The 20703-nt window shown below is 41.3% G+C and overlaps 1 protein-coding gene across 3 annotated transcripts in view; it reads left to right on the top strand.

The window, feature by feature from the left end:
* The window catches only part of col4a5 (collagen, type IV, alpha 5 (Alport syndrome)), a 65376-nt gene that overhangs the window by 643 nt on the left and 44030 nt on the right, over positions 1-20703 (top strand). The window lies entirely within an intron of this gene.

Raw genomic sequence — 20703 nt, forward strand, 5'->3', positions numbered from 1 at the left:
CTTCGTGCGCATCATCGCATTTCTTCTTCACTGTTAACCTGCAATGAACAGAAGGCAACAACCTGTAGCAACACGCCAACCATGGCACACTTTTCCCACCCCGTATCTGTATTTTATTCTTGTTATCGTGTCAAGGACCCAGACGCAATGTCAGGTCAGTGTGCGGAGGGAAAGCGGCGGCGACGCAGCGCGCCGAGTCTTCCCCTAAAAGCCTGCCTGTCTTCGGATTAAAACATTAACAGCAACATTGCTGTTCAGCCAGTGGTTCCTGGCTCTTTGTGCGTAATTTAGTTTGGTGACTTGAAGTGAGGAACTGTGAGTTTTCTCCCCAGGTGTATGTCTTCCACAGGTGTGTTTTACTGTATCCTGACAGCAGCTGCTTTCTGATTCATATATTGAAGTACAGATAAATGAATTCCATCGTTAGTGAGGTAGGGACAGACTTCACTGATTAATCTTTGCACTTGAGAGATGTATTCAGAAACAGGAGCACAGGTGGTGAGGTGTGTGTGCGTGCGGGCGCCGGTGTTCGCACATGCTTTTCCTCTCCTCATCCCCTGCTGCCGCTCTCTAACTTCTCATTTTTGACATCACCACATGATGAAGCTGCATCATTAAATCAGTTGCAAGTGACGCTGTCGTGTAATATAACATGAATATTCACTCCTCATTATTTATTAATGAGGCGAAGTTGCACGCCCACCTCGCACCAGGCGTGTCCAATCTGGCCTGCGCACTTGCTGCTCTATAAGTCCTGGAATGCAGCTGTGCATGGCATGAGCTTTTTTATATTTTTCAAATTATTCAGGAGGCTTTTCTGGATTTTACAGAGTTGCATTCAGTGTTTTAATGACAAATGGAATACTTAACACAATATGGGCATATCGTAAAATCACACAAACATATGAGGTCTGACACTAAGTGTTTGAGAGGGAAAAAAATCTTGTCTGCTCAGTTTGTAAAGCTATTGGAGAATAGAAGCTGTTTCCTCTCCTCTCTTCCTCAGGTTATGCGTCTGAACTTAGTGACCTTTCTCCTGCTTGCTGGGGAAATTGTAACGGCATAACAAGAGATTAAATCTACTGCAACGTTTCCGAAGGCTGTCAAAGTTTGTAAAGGACATTGAACTAAACTGTGACAAGGGTGGAAAAAAAGAAAAACAAATAAATATCCTACTGAAAAATCCATCTCTAGTTGATAACTTGAGTAACTCAAAACTCCTCAAACTGATTTTTTTTTCTTTTTTGCCTGTTGTGTCTCTCCATAATTGAACAGATTTGACCATTTCCTTGAACAATAAAAAGTTGCAGCTGTTTTATGAGTGGAAAATATGTAAAAGACAATTATGACACCATTTAAATTATTATTATTATTATTATTCAGTACTTAGAGTCAGTGGATAAATGTTGTGCAAAAGCCTTGAGTGGTGTACTAGGAGTTTCTCTAGGAGACACCTGACAGTACTGCAGTTACCCAACAGCAGATTTGTATAAGGAAAAGTAAACCGAAAGATGATGGAGTTTTAGAATAAGACATAACTGGAAATGCAAAGTTAAAAGTGAAGGTGGGGTCTGTTTCCTAACTTTTAAGCACACAGCCTTCATCAGTGGGTGAACTTTGCACAGAGAAATCCAGAAAGTGGGCATATTATTATTTTTAAAAAGGAAGTGATACTGATGAGCAGATATTCTCCAACTATGAGCACCCCTTTCCCCTTTCTTTCCTCATTAAGTGCTCATTGAGGCCCCCTAGTGGACGCGCTCCGCCCTGAACGTCACTGCTTGCGCAAAAGATTTAAATAAATGCCTTTTTGTGGCATTTTTTTCTGAATTCCCACACTTGCAGGGTAAAAGCCATGAAAAAGGCAAAGCAGGGATAACATTTTAAAGTAAACCTGCCCGTGTATGTGCGGAGGGTTTCTCATTAAGTCTGAGGGAGAGTGTCTCATACATCGTTTCCATTGTTATTTAGCTGTGTGTGTGTGTGTGTGTGTGTGTGTGTGTGTGTGTGTGTGTGTGTGTGTGTGTGTGTGTGTGTGTGTGTGTGTGTGTGTGTGTGCGTGCAGTATTAATCCTCCCAGATATGGATCTCCATTGAGCCAGGTGAGGGAGTTCAGTGGTAATGTATACCTGCAGGTTTTCCTTTGAACCCAACATGCAGTGCAAACCGCAAACACACACTTAATTTGATGCATGCTTTTTGCACAGAGAGGGAGGGACACACCTATATGCACCTACGCATGACGGCACACACTCCCCCATGGGTTCCCCTCACCTTTCACGTGACCCGCATCTCAGGTGGAGTTTATGGAGGGGAATCTGTCTGCTCTGCGTCGTGTGTGTGTGTGTGTGTGTGTGTGTGTGTGTGTGTGTATGTAGGAGAGTTAGTCATAACATCCTCACATTGCGGAGATTTAAAGATTGGCAGAGATGTAGCAGGTAACACAACAGGGCTGCATCTTCCAGGAGGTTGTTGCTCAGTGAAATCTTTGGCTGTTTGCGCTCATTTTTGTCCCCCGCTTTGTTTTCTAGAATCTTTTGTCTTCTGTAAACTCTTATTTTTTCCTTCTTCATCCACCTGCTGTGCCAGCTCTCTTTTTCTGATTGTGGACATGTAGCGCCACGATGATGCTGATGACGACGATCAGTCTTCCCAGGAATTTTCCAAATGCGAGATGTACTGATCATTCAGCCAATGCTCCACATGTCTAAGTTAGATAATATGTGTCCCAGGTGTATCATTCGTTGCAATTTTCCTTTTAAAAAAATAATCACATTTCTAACTACTGTAAATGAGCCAAAATCAGTCCTGCACATCTTCTCATTGCAATGAAAGAAGTTTGCTTCTCTGCAGTTTGTCTTCTCAGGCAGTACACAGCGCTTCAGGGTCTGCCCGGCAAACATGTGAGTAGTGAACTGTGTGCCCACAAAGAACCCACAGCAGTTTTTGCCCTTTGCAGCCATTATATGAGGAGAAAAAGGCCCATGTGAGGCCCATGTAGGCTAGCCCACACAGAGCCCATAACAGTTTTGCCCTTTTGGGTCCCGAAGAAGGAATTGGGTGGGCACTTGACATTGGGGTGCCTGTGTGGGTGTGCCAACAGTACCCCACACGGGTCCTAAGGGGGCATATTTGCTGGGTGCGCGGTTGTAACCAATCTTTGCACTATGTTTAAAGTTAAGAAACCAGAACCACATTGCAAAAGCAGCACTATAGACTGAATTGAGAGTGGGAAGAAACCTACACTGCATTTAAATTTCTTGCTTATAGCCCTCTGTTGAAAAGCTCAGTGCATCTTAATACAAAGTCATGGTTTTTACTTTTAAACAGGTGCTCCAGGGCCAAGCATTTACCAGAGTTTTGGGACCGGCACCAGTTGGTTCCAGATTAGGTGTGCCAGTACCTTTTTTTTACATGCCCACCTACTGGCTCTCCCTCTGTTTTTTTCTCCCCCATGTCTTCACTCTTATATTTGTGGTCTGTCCTTGAATGCAAATTCCATTTTTATCTGTCTTAAGGATCCTTTTTTTTTTTTAAGCCTGTCATGTCTGGCAGATCTTGCAAGCAGAACTGTGATCTGAATGCATTGTTGTGCCAAACATATTTGCTATTTCAAGATGAGCTCTATAGGTTCTCAATTGGCTCTTCTTGTTGATGTTTGACCCTTTATTTTATTTATCTGAGTTATTTTTATCATACAATGCAACAAACTCTGTGCCAGAGCTGACAGGCTGAAGAAAAGGAAAAGAAAGAAAAGAAAAAGGGACAGAGAAAGAGAGCGAAAAAAGAAGAATAGAGAGAAAAAATAAATTTAAAAAAAAAAGGGAAAGAGCACAAGTAAATAAACTAAATCATCACTTTTTAAACATAAAAAATACTAACAATACTTGCAAAAATAAATAAGTCTTAAGGATCCTTAAGCAAGCAGCAGTGGAGGGAGCAAATATCCAATGACTCCCAGTGGAGAAATACATTTCAAATATTAGAATGAACGGTACCGGTACCCTGTAGGGTTGTCAAAAAATCAATATTGAGAGTTGGTACTGGATTAAATACTCATTTGCAATAGTATCCATACCATCTTGCTTCCTCCAACAATTTCACACAGCAGCGCTGCAGACAGGCACACCGCCCCTCCCCCTCAGTAGCAGCTGAAGAAGTTGACATTCACAACCCTGATCAACACTTTAGGAGGAATTTTGCCAGGTCAGTAAACCGTTGAACAACATTATAGTATTGAACACTAATCATAAACATTAACCTGGCCAGTGTGCACATTGATGTTAGCCGCTCAATTATTAGTACAGCACCCAAGGCTATACTGAAATACCCAGCCTCAGGGAGTAGTGTACTCCTAGTGCCGGACTCAACCCCAGATCAGTGGGGAAGGTTACGTCAGGAAGCGCGTCCTGCATAAAATCTGAAAGTACCTTTAGTGCAGGGGTGGGAATTTAATTTCCTCAAGGGGCCACATGTGAAACTGGGACTGTTTTGGAGGTGAATTCAATTAATTATTAATTTATTTTGCCTCTTTATAAGCCCTCCAACAACCCTAGTTCCTCATTCATTCCATATCTGTGTGCTTCTATTGCCCAATAAGTTATCTCTCGCACACTCATGAATATATTGGGGGCAGTTGGGGTTCAGTGTCTTGCCCAAGGATACTTTGACGTGCAGATTGGAGGAGGCGGGTATTAAACCACCAACCTTCCAATTAGCAGATGAGTTGCTCTACATCCTGAGCTACAGCCACCCACCCACCCCCTCCCCCGTGTGCAGTTGTGTCTGTCAGAACTCACACAGAGGTGTCAGTGATCAGCAGATGGCATTAGGCTTAACAGGTGGACAAAAGTCAATGAGAGCTAATACTAAATGTTTAAACAGCTAATTACCTTGATGGAGTCCATACACATCTCTTTGCTCTGTCACTTCTTCTCTCTGTTTCCAGCTGGAAGAAGCAGACCTGATATAGAAAATAGCAAAAGATGCAACAATGACAAGATTTAGCTGTAGAAAATGGAGTGATAGCGATAGAGAAATTCCTTCAGTTGCAAGTGTAACTTTAGCGGCAGTAGCTTCAGCTACCACGACATGTTTTCAGTTTGAAACACTTATGAAATGAAATGATCTCCGTACAGAAATGTTTTAAGTAAACTCTCAACACACCTGTAAACACACACCATGTAGGGCTGATGATGCTACTGAGTTGTCCCAAATAACTCCACTAACAGCTTGCCTTCTGCACACGTAGGCAGAAGATAAAAGGCGGAGTTAAACTACTCAGCAGCTGTTAGCAGAGTCAGCAACGCCTGCAATTCATTATCCATGTTGTGGAATTAAACATTGTTAGTCTTGGCTGGCATTTTTTATTCCTGTCTGGTAAACAAATTGTGACATGATAAGAGCAATATGGCCACGCCCTGCCAGACTGGCGACCTGTCCAGGGTGTACTCTCTCCTCTCGCCCTATGACAGCTGGGATTGGAGGGAAGTGGATGGATGGAAGAGCAGTATGTTGTGACTATTAAGATCCAAACTGGTTGTAGATGTGGGTCTCACCATCACTCTCACCATGAGTTTCAGTTTCTGCTCATCCAGATACATTCTCCTTCTCATGGGCCCTAAAATTTCAGGGTAGTGTGGATGCAACATTTACATGGACAAGGCCTCAGGTGTACCTACAGTGGTGTAGTTGTAGCAGCAGTAGGAGCAGAGACCACAGTGTTATGTGTTACGTGTAATTCATTCATTTGGCACTTCTTACACATAATTAAAATCCAGATAATAAAATCAGGACTTGTGATACTTCTTAAAAGCCATCCCTGACATTTTTTTTTTTTTTAACAGAGCGCATGCTAGGGACAAGACAAGGGAATCCAGCAATAGCTATAATCTCTCAGTGCAGTGCATCATGCTCTGTATTGGAGTTATGTTATGTTGCACGGGCCTATAACCAAGTATCAGCATTTTCTGGTGGTTCTTTAAGGTGCAGGAAGTTCTGTTTGTAGGGATGAGACCATGGATAGGTTAGGACATTTGTAAGGATTTTGAAGTTTATATGGAAATGAACAGGGAGCCACTGTAAGGATGCAAGGATGGATTTCATGCTAGGTATTAGCTTATTCAATTAGTTGTAAGTGGAAGAGCTCACTGTTTCTGTCCTGTAGAGGGTGAAAACATAACGTCCAAATGTCAGTACTGCACTCCTCTCCAAAGCTGCTTTGTTCAGGTTTGCTTATGTTTGCATCCCAGTGATACTGGCAACAGTGGTAGTTGTAGTTTTAGAAGGAGAAGTTGTACCTGTAGTTTTAGTGGCAGGAGCAGCTGTAGCATGAGCCATAACAATAGAAGACTACGTGATTTTGGACAAAAGTGCATTTTTGATGCTTTTTGTCATATTTATTCACAATATTGAGTAACAGCATGAATTGTAGTAGTAAAATAAGTTGACTAGTAAGCTTGTTGCTTAGTGTTCCAACAAATCCTTACAGATCAATAAATAAATCTCCACCCTTTATTTTCCTCTTGGTCTCTTCTGAGGTGATGATCTCATTTAATCTCTTTGAGATGCCTCTGTCTGCCACTTACACGCAAACCACACGCTCACCCCTTCTCTGTCCTCTCTCACTCCCTTTAGTGCAGCGTTCAAAAGAAGGTAAACATCCTCTGTTTGTTGATTTAAAGATCAGCCCTTTCCTGAAGGGTTGATCTTTAAATCAGTGTATTATTCTAGAAAAGTTGCACTCACATTCACACCTATTGGCAAATTTAGAATCACCAGTTACCCCACTAAGCGCATGTCTTTGGATTGTGGGAGGAAGCCGGAGTAGCTGGAGAAAACTCACACAAATACAGGGAGAAAGGCCCAAGGTGGATTTGAACCAGGACCCGCTTGCTGTGAGGCAGCAGTGCTAAATTCCATCCATTTTCTTTTATCCATTTTATCCATTTAAGTGCCCATGTGGAGATGTAAGCTGTCACCATAAGGGCCTCAGTCTGATCCTCTATCAGTTTCATCGTGTGCTTGTAGACTGACTGTTCATCATACGTCACCTTTTCTTTGATCTGTTCACACTTCTGTTCACACCAGCAGTATCGCTGAAAAGATCGAAGTGGGAATTAAACCTGTCTTGAAATGGAAGGAGGTTGTGGTTTTATTTGGATGTGTTTTCAGAGGATTGAAAGTTGGTGGATTGTGGGATCAGCATTTGGTGATGATTCAGGTCTGGGATTTGTTTTAGCGATTTTTTGTTTTGTTTTGTTTTTGTGCTGATGGAAATTTCAGATAAATGTAACACAACTTGCCATGAAACAGTTCATTTGTGTACAGATTGACAAAATGTACAAAACAGGTTCAGCTTCTGTGTTGAAAATCTGAGAATAGGTGAAAGTGCACAAGTCTTTGGCTCAGAGCAGTGACCCCACAAAAAGTTGAACCAGAATAAAATGAGTTATTACCAAGTCGTAAAACGATGCATCGTTCATGGACGTTTTTGCTTATTATAGGCACTAGTGATCAACCTTTATTTATATTTTTGTATGTAAAAGAACTCAAACTGGTGGCTGAACTTTGGGTTTTAAAAGTGCAAATTTTTTTCCTGTGTCTGAATTGTGTGTGTTTCTGTGTGTGTGTGTGTGTGTGCGCGCGTGGCTGTGATGCGGTGGGCTACCTGACAAATCCACCTACACAGAACAGTCACAAGACACGCTGTCCTCCTGAGCTCCCTCCTTCTCGTCTTGTTTTCCTGACCTCCTTTTCTGAAAGAACATCATCTTTGTCCTTTGTTGCTTCCTTTACAGCCCAGAGGAAGTTCGGGCTGCTGCTTAGAGTGGAAAAAGAAATTAGATATGAAAGAACACGAGAGAAAAAAAAAAAAAGGAGCAAGGCATAGAGCTTCAGATGGAAAGCAAAACAACATCAACAATAAACCATAAACCTCCAATAAAGAGGTGTTATTGGGCAAAAAAAGAAAAGGAATGTATGGTTGCAAGCATTACGTACATCTCCCCCAAGCAGAAACATCTATTGTTTTGCATATTTTCTTTCTGAGAAGAATAGATGCTGGTGAGCTTTAATCTGTCTGTGATCAGTGGGTAGTTTGATCAGATGTCTACCTTTTCCTTGCCTTTCCTTCTTTTTCAACTTTGAGCTGAGTGCACAACAAATATTTTTGAATGCTATTTTACCCCCAGCTCACTGGCCTCATATTACTGAGCGCCTCTTTATTTCTATCTTATCCTGTCTCCCATTAAAACTTATCTTTATATATCTTTCTTCTAAATCAGTCTGCATCTTTGTTACTATGTCAGCTGAGCTTTTAAAGTTTGAGGCTGAGTGTAAAACTGAACTCACCTCGTTTTCAGCTCTGCTGGCACGTCCAGTTTCTCTTTTCCACTTTTTTTAATTTAATTCAGCACAAATGTAGAACTTTGCTGTAAAATCTGGCATTGGATTAAAAAAGGGTTGCAACACAGCTTAACACCAAGCCACATTCTTCATCAAGCCCGATTCTTTTATTCTTGCAACCTCAACTAATATACATTCCTCAGTTCAACCCCCGCAAAATCACTTGAAGTGAACAGACCTAATGTCCAGACCAGGCTAAACCCAGATGCAGAGCTGAGACCAAGACATGATTGATGCCATTTTAGCAGTTTTATTGACAGGACAGATAATAAGTAGCAACTTAAAAGTCCTTAATCCTTTGAGTACTTTGGGAGCTGAGTGGGTTTTTATTATCTAGGCTGAGCAAAGAGTGGAGTCAGGAGGTCCAGAGCAATTGGTGGATCAGGATGGTGTCCAAGAAAGTAATGACAAAAAAGTCCTTTGAAGCTGGACTGGTTCAGGGTTGGAGGTCAGGCAGGCCAAAAACTAGAATGGAAAGGAGGAGAGGCAGGGTTACACAAAAAAAAGTTAAACACACAGGTTGGAACTAGGCTGACTGACAAGTATAGCAGAGTCTACAATCTGGCAGTAGTTGAAGGGGATTGGATGATTATTGTGCCCGACCCTTTGGCACACCTGAAACCACTCCTGAAATCAGACAAAGGGAAAGTGGTGGGAAGGTGAGTGAGAGCTCCTATTTAGGATACAGTGGCTTGCAAAAGTATTCATACCCCTTGAACTGTTCCATATTTTGTCACATTACAACCACAAACATAAATATATTTCACTGGAATTTAATGTGAAAGACCAACACAAAGTGGTATACAATTGTGAAGTGGAAAGAAAATTATACATGATTCAAAACATTTTTTACAAATAAAAAACTGAAAAGTGCGGTGTGTAAAAGTATTCAGCCCCCCTGAGTCAATACTTTGTGGAACCACCTTTTGCTGCAGTTACAGCTGCAAGTCTTTTAGAGTATGTCTCCACCAGCTTTGCACATCTAGTGACTGAAATTTTTGCCCATTCTTCTTTGCAAAACAGCTCAAGCTCAGTCAGATTAGATGGAGAGCGTTTGTGAACAGCAGTTTTCAGATCTTGCCACAAATTCTGGATTGGGTTTAGGTCTGGACTTTGACTGGGCCATTCTAACACATGAATATGTTTTGAATATGGAAAAGTTCAAGGGGTATGAATACTTTTGCAAGTCACTGTACCAAGACATTTTGGACAATTTCATGCTTCCAACTTTGTGGGAACAATTTGGAGATGGCCAGTTCCTGTTCCAACATGACTATGCACCAGTGCACAAAGCAGGCCCATAAAGACCTGGATGAGTGAGTTTGGTGTGGAAGAGCTTGACTGGCATGACAGCGAGCCAGGACTTCCGAGATCAGTGTCTGACCTCACAGTCCCTTCTGGAAGAATGGTCAAAAAACACTCCTAAACCTTGTGGAAAGCCTTCCCAGAAGAGTTGAAGCTGTTATAGCTGTAAAAGGTGGGCCAACATCATATTAAACCCTATGGATTAAGAATAGGATGTCACTCAAGTTCATAAACATCTGAAGGTAGACGAGCAAGTACTTTTGGCAGTATAGTGTCGATTCACAACAGAAGAGGAATATTATATGTCCACAGTGACATTTACCAACTGGGGAACCTGTGGGGAACATAACAAATGTGATAAAGTATTGATGAATACCATTATTAGGAAACCATTTTTTTTCAGTGCGTCTGTCTTTCCATCTTCTTCTGTGTAGTCATCTCACAAGAGCTGCCACAAGGCCACGATTACATGAGGGAAAGCAACAGTGCAGTCACAGGTTTGTAGTATAACAGAAGCACACAGCTCAGTGAGCTGTACATGCATAGAGAATAAAAAGCACCGTGGGATGTGTCTGGTTCTCTCTTCTTCTCCTTTTTTTCTCTCTCACTATTTCCAGTGCTTCTCCCGCTCTCTCTCCCACACTCCCAAAAATATGAGCACCTGTTTCTTTCATCATGCTGCTGAGGAAGAAACAGGGCTTCCCCCAACAACCACATGGAGGAAAGAAAGGTAGCTAGCAGCTTTGGGATGTCTCTTTCTTTACTTTTCAGAGTATACTGTACTGTAATACACTTACTTAAAGGGGAAGTTGTCTGTATATTCCATTATACTAATATATGTATGTATATATGTGGATGCTCATATTATATATGGCCAGCGTTTCAAATAAACAAGTCAAAAAGCCAAAAACTCAAATTTCAGGCTGCTCCTAATGTTCACTTTCAGATACTTTTTTCAGCTCTTGGCTCTATAACAGTGGTCCCCAACCTTTTTTGAGCCGCGGACCGGTTTAGTGTTAGATAATATTTCCACGGACCGGCTTTTAAGGTGTGGCGAATAAATACGTCAAAATAAATGATACGACCATAACCAAGTGTGATATTTTCTACGTATAATAATAAAAAACGGGAATCCACTTTGTATTCGTATGCAACTCTATCAGCAGCGTTCTCGTAACATCCCGCCTCAACATGAATAACAGGCTCTCTGCCCACAGCGCTCCCTGGTCAGCTGTTAGAGCCATGGTAAAACATGCCTTCAAAATAAGATACACCGCAAAAACAAATACAGTAGAAATCACCTGAGTCGGATTCAAATGGCCCAGTGCAATGGCTTCTGCTTCATCTATGAATTTGCTTCTGCAAATTTTATAATCTGAAATTTTACTCGTAAGTGCAAGTTTGTAGCTTACACTTGCCACGATTGTCCCCGGTGAAATGAACTGATATAAACACTAAAACAATTTCCAGGCGTTGTTAGTGTGTGTGTAGTTGTGCATGAACGAGCCGATGCATGGAAGTGGGCGGACAGGAGCTGAGGAGGGTTTTAGCGCTAAACTCATCCAGTTTATGCGATCACATTTAACTGGAAATTTATTACAATGGGACCAGATTTTTCATCCGAGGTAGGTGAATATCCGACGGATTTATGTGATGATTTTATTGGAATTAATGTTAGAAAAAATCAGGACCTGCAGATGCCATCCAACTAGAGCGAAAACCCGATTTGTGCGACTTCGACTTAGGTGATTTTTACTGTATAAAGCGCATGAAAAATACAACTCACCATAACACTGAATCAGTGTAAGCCCCCTGAGCTTGTTTCTCTGATACTCATTTTTGCTGGCTTCTGGTTTGACTGGGTTCGGCCGATTTCACATGGAGCGTGGCTGCAGAGCCGCGGTGTCAAGCGCTGGAGTCAGTTTGATGGCTGGGTCTACCTCACTGCTATCCCCGGTGTTGATAAATAAAAATGGTAAATGGACTAGTTCTTACATAGCGCTTTTCTACTCTTGTTGAGCACTCAAAAATTTAAAGAAGCGTTATGTAGGTCAACCAACCGATTTCGTTAGACAGGCCTGAAGCTTCTGGGTTTAATTTTAGCGGTGACGTATCATGTGAGCAGAAACGTCTTGACACGTCAAGAGGAAGTCATGGAGGGAAGTAACGGAGCGAATCCGCCCATTTTTCAAAATAAAATATAGTTTAGGCGCAGATAATAAGTAAAACGGAAATAATTTAAGTTATTTATTCTTTATGTGCGGCCCGGTACCAAATGTCCCACGGCCCGGTACCGGTCCACGGCCCGGGGGTTGGGGACCTCTGCTCTATAAGATGTCATAGAAAGGGGATATCCCTAATATGGTCATCTCAGGCACACATCTCTGACTATGAGAACAGAAACCCCACCCACCTGCTGGTTAAATCTGTTTGTGACGGGCAGCCAATCAGAAGAAAGTTGGCTTAACAGGAAAGGAGCTAAAACTGCTTGTTTCAGACAGAGGATGAATGGAGGTGCTGTCCAAGGCCCACGATAAGATAAATAGGGATTATTTTGAACTGTGAATCATGCAAAGCTCCTCTGGTAGAGTCCAACAATAAAAACATAAAGTCAGTCACAATTTGGCTGATTTTCTCAGACTTTATTGAGATGTTTAGGCTCAAAGTCAAGTACATCTGGTTAGTCTCAGTGCTGACCATGGCACATATAGGTTTTCTCTGTCACTGTTTTTTTTTTTTTGTTTGTTTCTTCACCTACATCACACCAGAGTCTTGTAAAACCTTGATAATCACAAATACTGTTTGTACTTTACACAGAGCTGTATGCCACTGTATTTGTGTGTATGTGTGTGTGTGTGTGTGTGTGTGTGTGCACATTTGTACTTGAACCTCAATCTTTGCAAAAATCAGTTTACCGTTTGGGAAACACCTTGTAAATGGCTTCTTGAGGCTTCAGACTTGGTTGGGTTAGAGCTAGTTTTAGGTTCTGGTTTGCTCATAATGATTCAGTTCGGGGCAGAGGGCTCAGGACAAATGTGTGCATTTCTCAGGTGCAGCCTGGTCTTAGTTAATCTCAGGTCAGTGTGCCGGCTGGTATGCAGCTAAGCCTTTAGTAAGCAGTTGGAGGATCATGTTCAGCATGTTTGTGTGTGTGAGCATTTTTCACATTGCTGAGTGACATAACAGAGGGAGGCAGGACATAAGATCACCTGGTCCACTGCTTGTTAATGCATTTACCTATTTATAAGTTTACCCTTTTCCTCCAGTTTAAATAACTTTTTAGGGACGTGTTTGGGGACATGTACTGTTTCTGTTTGAGGCGGCAGGGCTATACTTGGAGGATACACATTCTTTTTTTAGATCATTTACAGAAAGATGAGTCTTGTGCCACCCTTCATTTCTTTATATTGTGCTCGGAAAATGGAAAATAGGTGCAGCAATTTACTGAAAGATATACAAACATAAACGGAAATGCACTATGTTAAGCAAAAACAGTGAGTACAATTGTAACAAGCTTGAAAGTCAATATTAGGTGTGACCACCTTTATTCCTAAACACAGTCTGAACTCTCTCAGGCAGCTTTCTGTCATTTCTCTAAGTAGTCTTCAGGAATAGTTCTTCAGGCTTCTTGAAGGACATTCAAAGTTCTTCTTTAGGTGTTGGCTGCCTTTTGTTCTGTTCTCTGTTAAGTTGATCCCACACTGCTTCAATAATGCTATATTTCTCTCCTGACCTCCTCTGTACATACGGATGACAATTTGAACCAAAAATTTAAATATTGGATTCATCGCTCCATCAGACCAGTTGCCACTGATTTTTCAGTCCAGTTCTTGTGTAATGTGGCATACCTCAGCCTTTTCTCCCTGTTTCCCTTCCTTAAGAATGGCTCCTTGACAGCCACCGTTCCACTGAGACCATTTCTGATGAAGCTTCAGTGAACAGCAGATGGATCAACTCAAGGGTCAGATGCATCTCTCAGGTCCTGTGTCAGGTCTTAGGGACACACTGCACACCATGCTGAGATATGTCAAATTTTTTGGCGAACAGCTCCTTGGCAATCACCTTGTTTGTGCAAAAATACTATTTTATGCTTCTAAGTCTGTTATCTTTGACATTTTTCATAGATTCAACTAAAGAAATGGGAACTTACTGTTAGTAACAAAGTGTCTGAAGATACAATTTAAGTTTCACCACTCAGCCAAAAGGCTTCTTCAGTTCTAAAAGCTGGGAACCACTGCTAGGACCACCTCACATCCTCCTCCTCCCATCAGGTTAAATCTACATTTAAATCTGTTTGTACAAAGCAGGTAGAGGAAAAGGAAAAAAGTCTACAGCAGTTATGTTGCTATAGGAGTTTTCCACCCACTGTTCTTGACAAGCAATGTTTAGCCTTTGTTTCAGACACTCTACATGTGTGTGTTATTGTATCTAAGGTTATGAGACTGATGTTTTTCCACCTTTCTTGCCAGGATAGTACAATGTCTAATTAAATCCGAAATATGAAGACAGCATTTTTTTTTTGGTCTGTAAATGTCTGCACAGCTGTGTGTTTGTGCATGTCAACACTGAATGCACGGCATTCCTCGTCTCCTCTGGACAAACAGACCACCGCAGGTCAAAACAACTGAAGATATCAGAAAGCATCTGACAGCACAGAAAGAGAAGAGAGGAAGGAGACGATGAAGGTGGAGATGGCTGGGTTAGAGAGGAGAGACAAAAGGGAAAGGAAGAGAAAGGAACTGTGAAGAAGAAGGAGACATAGCAAAGAAAGTGAAATTGAGAGAAACCCATTGTCCTTGTATTTTTAAAAAAATTAAGACAGCAGGGCAACTGGAGAAAGACCGCTATCAAATACACTGAAAGTTTTAATGAGCCACTTGATTCACTTTAGTTAACTTTAGGAATTGTGCAAAAAAAGAAAAAGTGGCTAAAATTCCGAAGCTACCAATGCAACATTTGCAATTTTGCAAGTAGTTGACATCTTGGTGACACATTCCTCAACTTAGCTGTTGAGTAATTGAGCATTTCCCACTTTCAAGCTTGCTAAAGTCCTAAAATGCATCCTGGAGAGATGCATCATTGTTCAGCACACTGTTTCAGAGGACATGTCATGTTTCCTCTGCCAGACTTTTACTTTTTCTCCTTTTTGATGCCAAAAGGCAGCTATACAGCTGAACCGCTCTGTGACACTCATGCATTCAAGCTGTGTCTGCTCTCATTAGAAGTCATTTAAAGAGGGGGGTATTCTGGAGAAACATGGGCAGGACAGGAACCTGCTGTGACCTGCCCGTGCATTTGTATAAAATCACATCACAGACACTCGGGTCTGGAAAAGCAAGTGAGAGCATGTTTAGCCAGGTCTGAGGATCTGAATCAAACTGCTGCTAAGCACCACTCTCAGCGCTTAAAATGTAAATGTAACTCTCAAACAAACAGAGCAAAATCACGGGCAACATGTCTGAATTAGACCACAGGGTCAAATTTAGCTCATTAAATCAGCCTGAACACATTTTCCTGTCCAGTGTTTTTAGCCTCGATTGCATCACTGTGGTCTGAGTGCATGTGTGTGTATGAATTATCATATCAGTACAGTTTAATATAAGGGCTCTAAGCCATACTCTAACTCTTGTTTCATTCATAAATATTATAGAAATGAGATTACTTTAATACACTTAGCACAAATAGTAAGGAAATTTGTGTTTTATTATTTCTTCGCTGTAACTATGCTTCTTCTTATACTGTTGGAAAACCTGTTTATGTCCCCTTCAATGGTGCCATATTTGTGAGGAAAATGCATTTGTGGGTTGAGCAGCAGAGTTGAGTATGTGGGCTGTGAACATAAAAAACTTCCCAAATCGCCTCTGTTAATGCCAACAGCTTATTCTGTTATTGACTCTTGTTTGGTGTCATTTATTGGATTGGATGATTGAAGTCTGAAGAAACAGGACATGTTGGCAATTTAACAGTTTATTCATTTAACAAACGGGCCTCAGAAGCATGTGGAAGAACCACACACAGCCACAACAGCCTGGCAATACCTCCTCATGACGGTCACCAGCTTGGCCATACACACAGCTGTGGGATGGCATCCCATTCTTCAACTAGTCAGCCAGTGTGGTTGTGTTGGTCACACAAACAGCACGCCCAAGCTGATCCCACAAATGTTCACTGAGGTTGAGGTTAGGAAAGTAGGCAGGTTACTCCAACCCCTCCACTCCCAAATTCTGGAGGTAGCCTCTGATAAACCCCGCTCTGTGGGGACGAGCGTTGTCATCTTTGAGGATAGAGTTCAGTCACAGATTGTGGAGATATGGGATTGTCACCGGCTGCAGAATCTCATCTTAATGTCTTTCTGCATTGAGATTGCCTCCAGAAGCTCAAAACAAGAGTCAATAGCAGAATAAGCTGGGTTTTTTTTTCATTTTCAGAGAAGATTTGGCAAGTTTTTCATGGGCGCAACCCACACACTCAACTCTGCTGCTCAACCCACAAATGCATTTTTGCTTATAAATGTGGCTCCACTGAAGGAGAAATAAACAGGCTTTCCAAGAGTTTAAGATTTGTTGCCAAGAAGCATTGTTACAACAAAGAAATCCATCCATCCCATCCATCCATCCTTATTTGCTTACTTGCTTTACTGTATCATTTTGATCTAGTGTTCATGTGGGGAAACCTTCACACAGTGACACGCAATGACATTTTGAACCTGTTTCAGTAATATTACAACATTGTTTGTTGTAATTGCCTTGAACTCATAGTGTAGACAGAGCAACCTTTAAGAGGGCATACCTGTAAGACCATAAATAATTTAAGATACACAAATGTAGTTTATAAATCATGCTCATGCACACGTAATTGCAAATAAAACTAGAGGTGCATAAAAAGGCACCTTAAAGAGCCCGTCTGAGCGTAAAGCAGGTGAACGAGTGCAGAAAGCTGAGCTGTTAATCCCTAATCTTTGCATCATAAACTCGTATCAGCTGAAATCCAAAAGGAAAAATAAAACAAAACAAACCTTCTGCAGTATTCACAGAGCACAGCTGTTACTGTCTCTTCCCTCTGTTCCACATTCTCACAGATATTAGAACAGACAGTATGATCTTGTTTTGACTACAGCAGGATATCAGAGGCTAAATATTAAGCTTATGGCAGTGGCACATAGTGATATTTTAGACCACCTCATCCAAACTATTGTAAACTTGCTCGGTTTATGGGAGTGTGGAGGAGTTTGCTGTTTCCTTGAAGGATGTCTAAATATTTGAACTCTTTCATGCAAAATTCTGCTTAATTTCAAGGTAAATTGGGGGTTTTTTTTATGATTAATTTCTGACAAATGTTTCTGGAAAAAAAACCTTAATAGCAGAAAGGGAACCTATGATGTATTAGGTATGGGTATTAGGTAGGCTACCTTCTTCAACATGGCCTAAACTCTCTCAGGTGAGTTCTTGTAATTTCTTTAAGCAGTCTTCAGGAATAGTTCTCCAAGTTTCTTGAAGGACATTCAAAGCTGTGGATGTTGGCTGTGTTTGGTTCTGTTCTCTGTCAAGATGATCCCACACTGCTTCAATAATGTTGAGGTCTGGGCTCTGGGGAGGCCAGACCATGACTGAGAGTATTCTGTTGTGTGTTTTTCCATCTAGGTTTGCTTTTACTGCACTGGCAGTGTGTTTGGGATCACTGTCATGTTGAAAAATGAAGTTGTTGCCAATCAGATGCTATCCATATGTTACTGTATGCTAGATCAAAATCTGATGGCATTTTCTGCTTTCATAATTCCAGTTTTGACAAGATCACCAACACCACTGGCTGAAATTGAGCCCCAAACCATGACCATGCTCTGCAGTGCTGCACAGATTTACATTAAACTCAGTGGCAGATGCAGTCTGAGACGAATCCTTAGCTGGAAGAAAAGCAGAGTGCTTTTTGATCTTGTGTTTTCGACTTAATACTAACAAAAAACCAAAGGAAGGGAAACAACGTGAAGCATGCAGCACAGTTTTGTTTGTTTTTGTAGTTACAGTTTCTGGCGGTGTAGTTTTGGTGTCAGCTCTGTTAACCTGAACTAAATCTCTGATGGACCAACTCAGACATATTTGATTTTATCCAAATGTGAAGTGAAATCATATCCTTCGCTCCCTCTGCCGGCTTTCTGTCAAACCTTCTCCTGCCATTCCTCCGCCCTCTTCTACCTGCCTGCTCTCAGTCCATCCCCGGGCTACACATATCCAGGTATTCAGCTGGCAAGCTGCCGCTCCCTCTCTAATTTCTTGTTGCCAGTAGCTACAAAACAACGTGCCAAGTGTTGATGTCTGCGGAGAGAGAGGAGTCCAGACATGTTTGAACCTGTGCTATAAAAGGGCCAGGCCGAGCCAGGCCTTGTTGCGCTATGGCAGGTTGTGTCTCCCAGAGGAGAGAATTCAGCTTCTTCTATTTACAAGATTAAATTGAAAGAATTTGCTGAAGGAAGTGCTTAAATAGATAGAATAGCTAGAACTTCATTTGTAATGATACATATTCCTTAGTTATGTAGATTTGCACCAGTTTTGATAAGTGTGTAGGAGTAATAAGAGCTTAAAATTAAACTGTAAAATTATTTGTATTTAAAAGCACAAAGGTTTTGAGTAATGGGAGCTCATATCTTTATTCTTTATTTTTCGTTAGTTCACAGCTGCTTTTTATGCATATTTATTGCTTAGTAGGCTCAGGCAGCACCAGTTTTATCATACCATCATATCTTCCAGACATTTCACTGAGTGTGATGTGGGGTACATACAGAAAGCAAAGTTGCTATGGGTCCCACACGGGCTAGCCTGCATAGACGTCATATTGTTTTTCTACACAATAAACCCATTTAGACGCCCCAAAGGGCAAAGCTGCTGTTGGCCCTGTGTGGGCACATCCACTTAGGTCCCACCTGGGATAAGTGTGGGTTTGCTCTTTCCACATAGCCCCACAGTTGACCCACAGCTATCCACTGTGGGCCCACAGGCATATTTAGATGCTTTGGATAGTATTTCAGAAAGCTTAGTTGCACCAAACACTTATCCAGATGCCTAATTAATAATCTGAAGAAGAGGTCAATGATGTTTCACTGAAAGTTTTATCATCATGATCGTTGGGTTCAACTTCTTCTATGTTAGTGACAGGCATGCTAAAGTTAGCTGCAAGTTCTTCAGTGAATTTGGTTTTTACGATACACTCTTCAGCTTTCAGATATATATAGTGTTTGATCAGGTGTTTGTTCAGATTAAAAGTGTTGCCATGGCCAGCTCTGTCATGTGATTATGAATGAGGACCCAAATGCAGACTCACAGGCATCGCCGACAACCTTTATTGTAGGCGATCCAGTCCAAAAACACGAAAATCCACGAAAATGCCACAACAAAGAATCTACAAGAAAACTGAAAACAAACAAGGAGCACATGATGATGACTGCAACAAGTAATTAAATATAAACAAATAACAAATATAAATAAGTACTGAGTTTGGTTACTTTTGAGATACTAGGAACAGATGACACCACTGAATTTTGAACTTTCTGAATTTTGAGCATATAAATAGGAATCAGCAAAAAATGAACTGCTCAGTGTTGCCCAGATGTGGATTATGGCCAGTCTAAAAGAAAAATTCAGTGAAAACTTTTTTACAGTTTAGGACTGTTTTAATGCATGTTTGGGAAGCTTGTAGTGAGTGTTTCTTACTCTATACTAGTTAGCATAACAAAAATAGTCTGTGATTTGCTTTTTCTTTTTTCTTTTTTAACATCCAAGAAAACGACACAAGCGATTTACTATTGGACAGTATTATAAGATAACTCTGGTCCTTCAGCTCCTGCTGTGTCAGTTCTTGATGTCATTCAGCTGTCTTGAGGTCAGCAGTCTTTTTAATTTGCTTCTGTGTGTCCATGCCTCTTTTTGTCATGGCTGTGCAGCCCAGTTTGTGGCAAGTTTGTGAGAGGTCCCAGGTTCAAATCTCGGACAAGCCCCCACTTGTCACAAATGTAAACTAACCATGGTGTGCATAGTCAGTACAATCAGTAGTGTCAGCGAGTGCATGAGTGAAGAAATAGTTGGAATGTTGTCAAGTGTAGATAATGAAACCAAGAAACAAACAGGTGTCTGAGGGAGGAGAGCCACTCAGCAACTGAGCTCTGGGGGCTTTTTACTGTTTCATTCTTCTCAGTACCTGGTGCACATTCAGTACGTGTGCTCATAACACCAGAGACCAATGCAAACATTACTTCAGGACATCTGTGAGAATTTGCTCAGGTCCTTCTGAGCAAATTCTGTATAATTAAAAAAAAAAAGAAAAGAAAAAAGAAAAACTCGCCTTGCATGAAAAAGCTACTGTACAGGATAAGAGAAGGACCTGATGCTGTTCCCATACATATGCAGGACGTTAGTGTGTTTACGTCTCCCTCTCAAGGCAGTTACATGTCTCGATAGGAAAGTTTTAGGAATTTCAAAATAGTCCTTAGAAGGAAAGTTTAATCTGTTTGCTACACACCAAAAGAGACATCGGGATTTTTAAATACTGTAACCAGCATGTCTGACCTCCTCGGTGGAGTGTCTCTGATGAATAGCCCTCAAAGACCTTGTCCGTCTGTTTCATCAGTGCAGCAGCACAACACGCGTGTTGTTTTTGGTTCAGTACAAGTTAAAGGGAAAAAAGTGCATTGATAGATGAAAGAATGCAACAGAGGGTGAGGTATGTTTTTATATAGATATAAAGGAAGAGGTTTGTGTGCTTGATCCCAGCAGGCTTTAGTTCTGTAGAAACTGTTTTGATTAATGCATCTCTCAAATAATGCATGACAGATCTTTAGCGATACTTAGGAGAGCTTCATTTATTGCTCCAATTACAAATGTTTATAGTATTAAAAAAACTGCAAAAGAATCAGAGTTTGGCCATCGGGGGGCGCTGAAAAGATACTGTGGTCAGATCTTATGGTGTAAGTGAACTCGCAAATGTACAAATAAAACATTTATCAAC

Source organism: Archocentrus centrarchus, chromosome 18 (assembly GCF_007364275.1).
Source record: "Archocentrus centrarchus isolate MPI-CPG fArcCen1 chromosome 18, fArcCen1, whole genome shotgun sequence".
Lineage (NCBI taxonomy): Eukaryota > Metazoa > Chordata > Actinopteri > Cichliformes > Cichlidae > Archocentrus > Archocentrus centrarchus.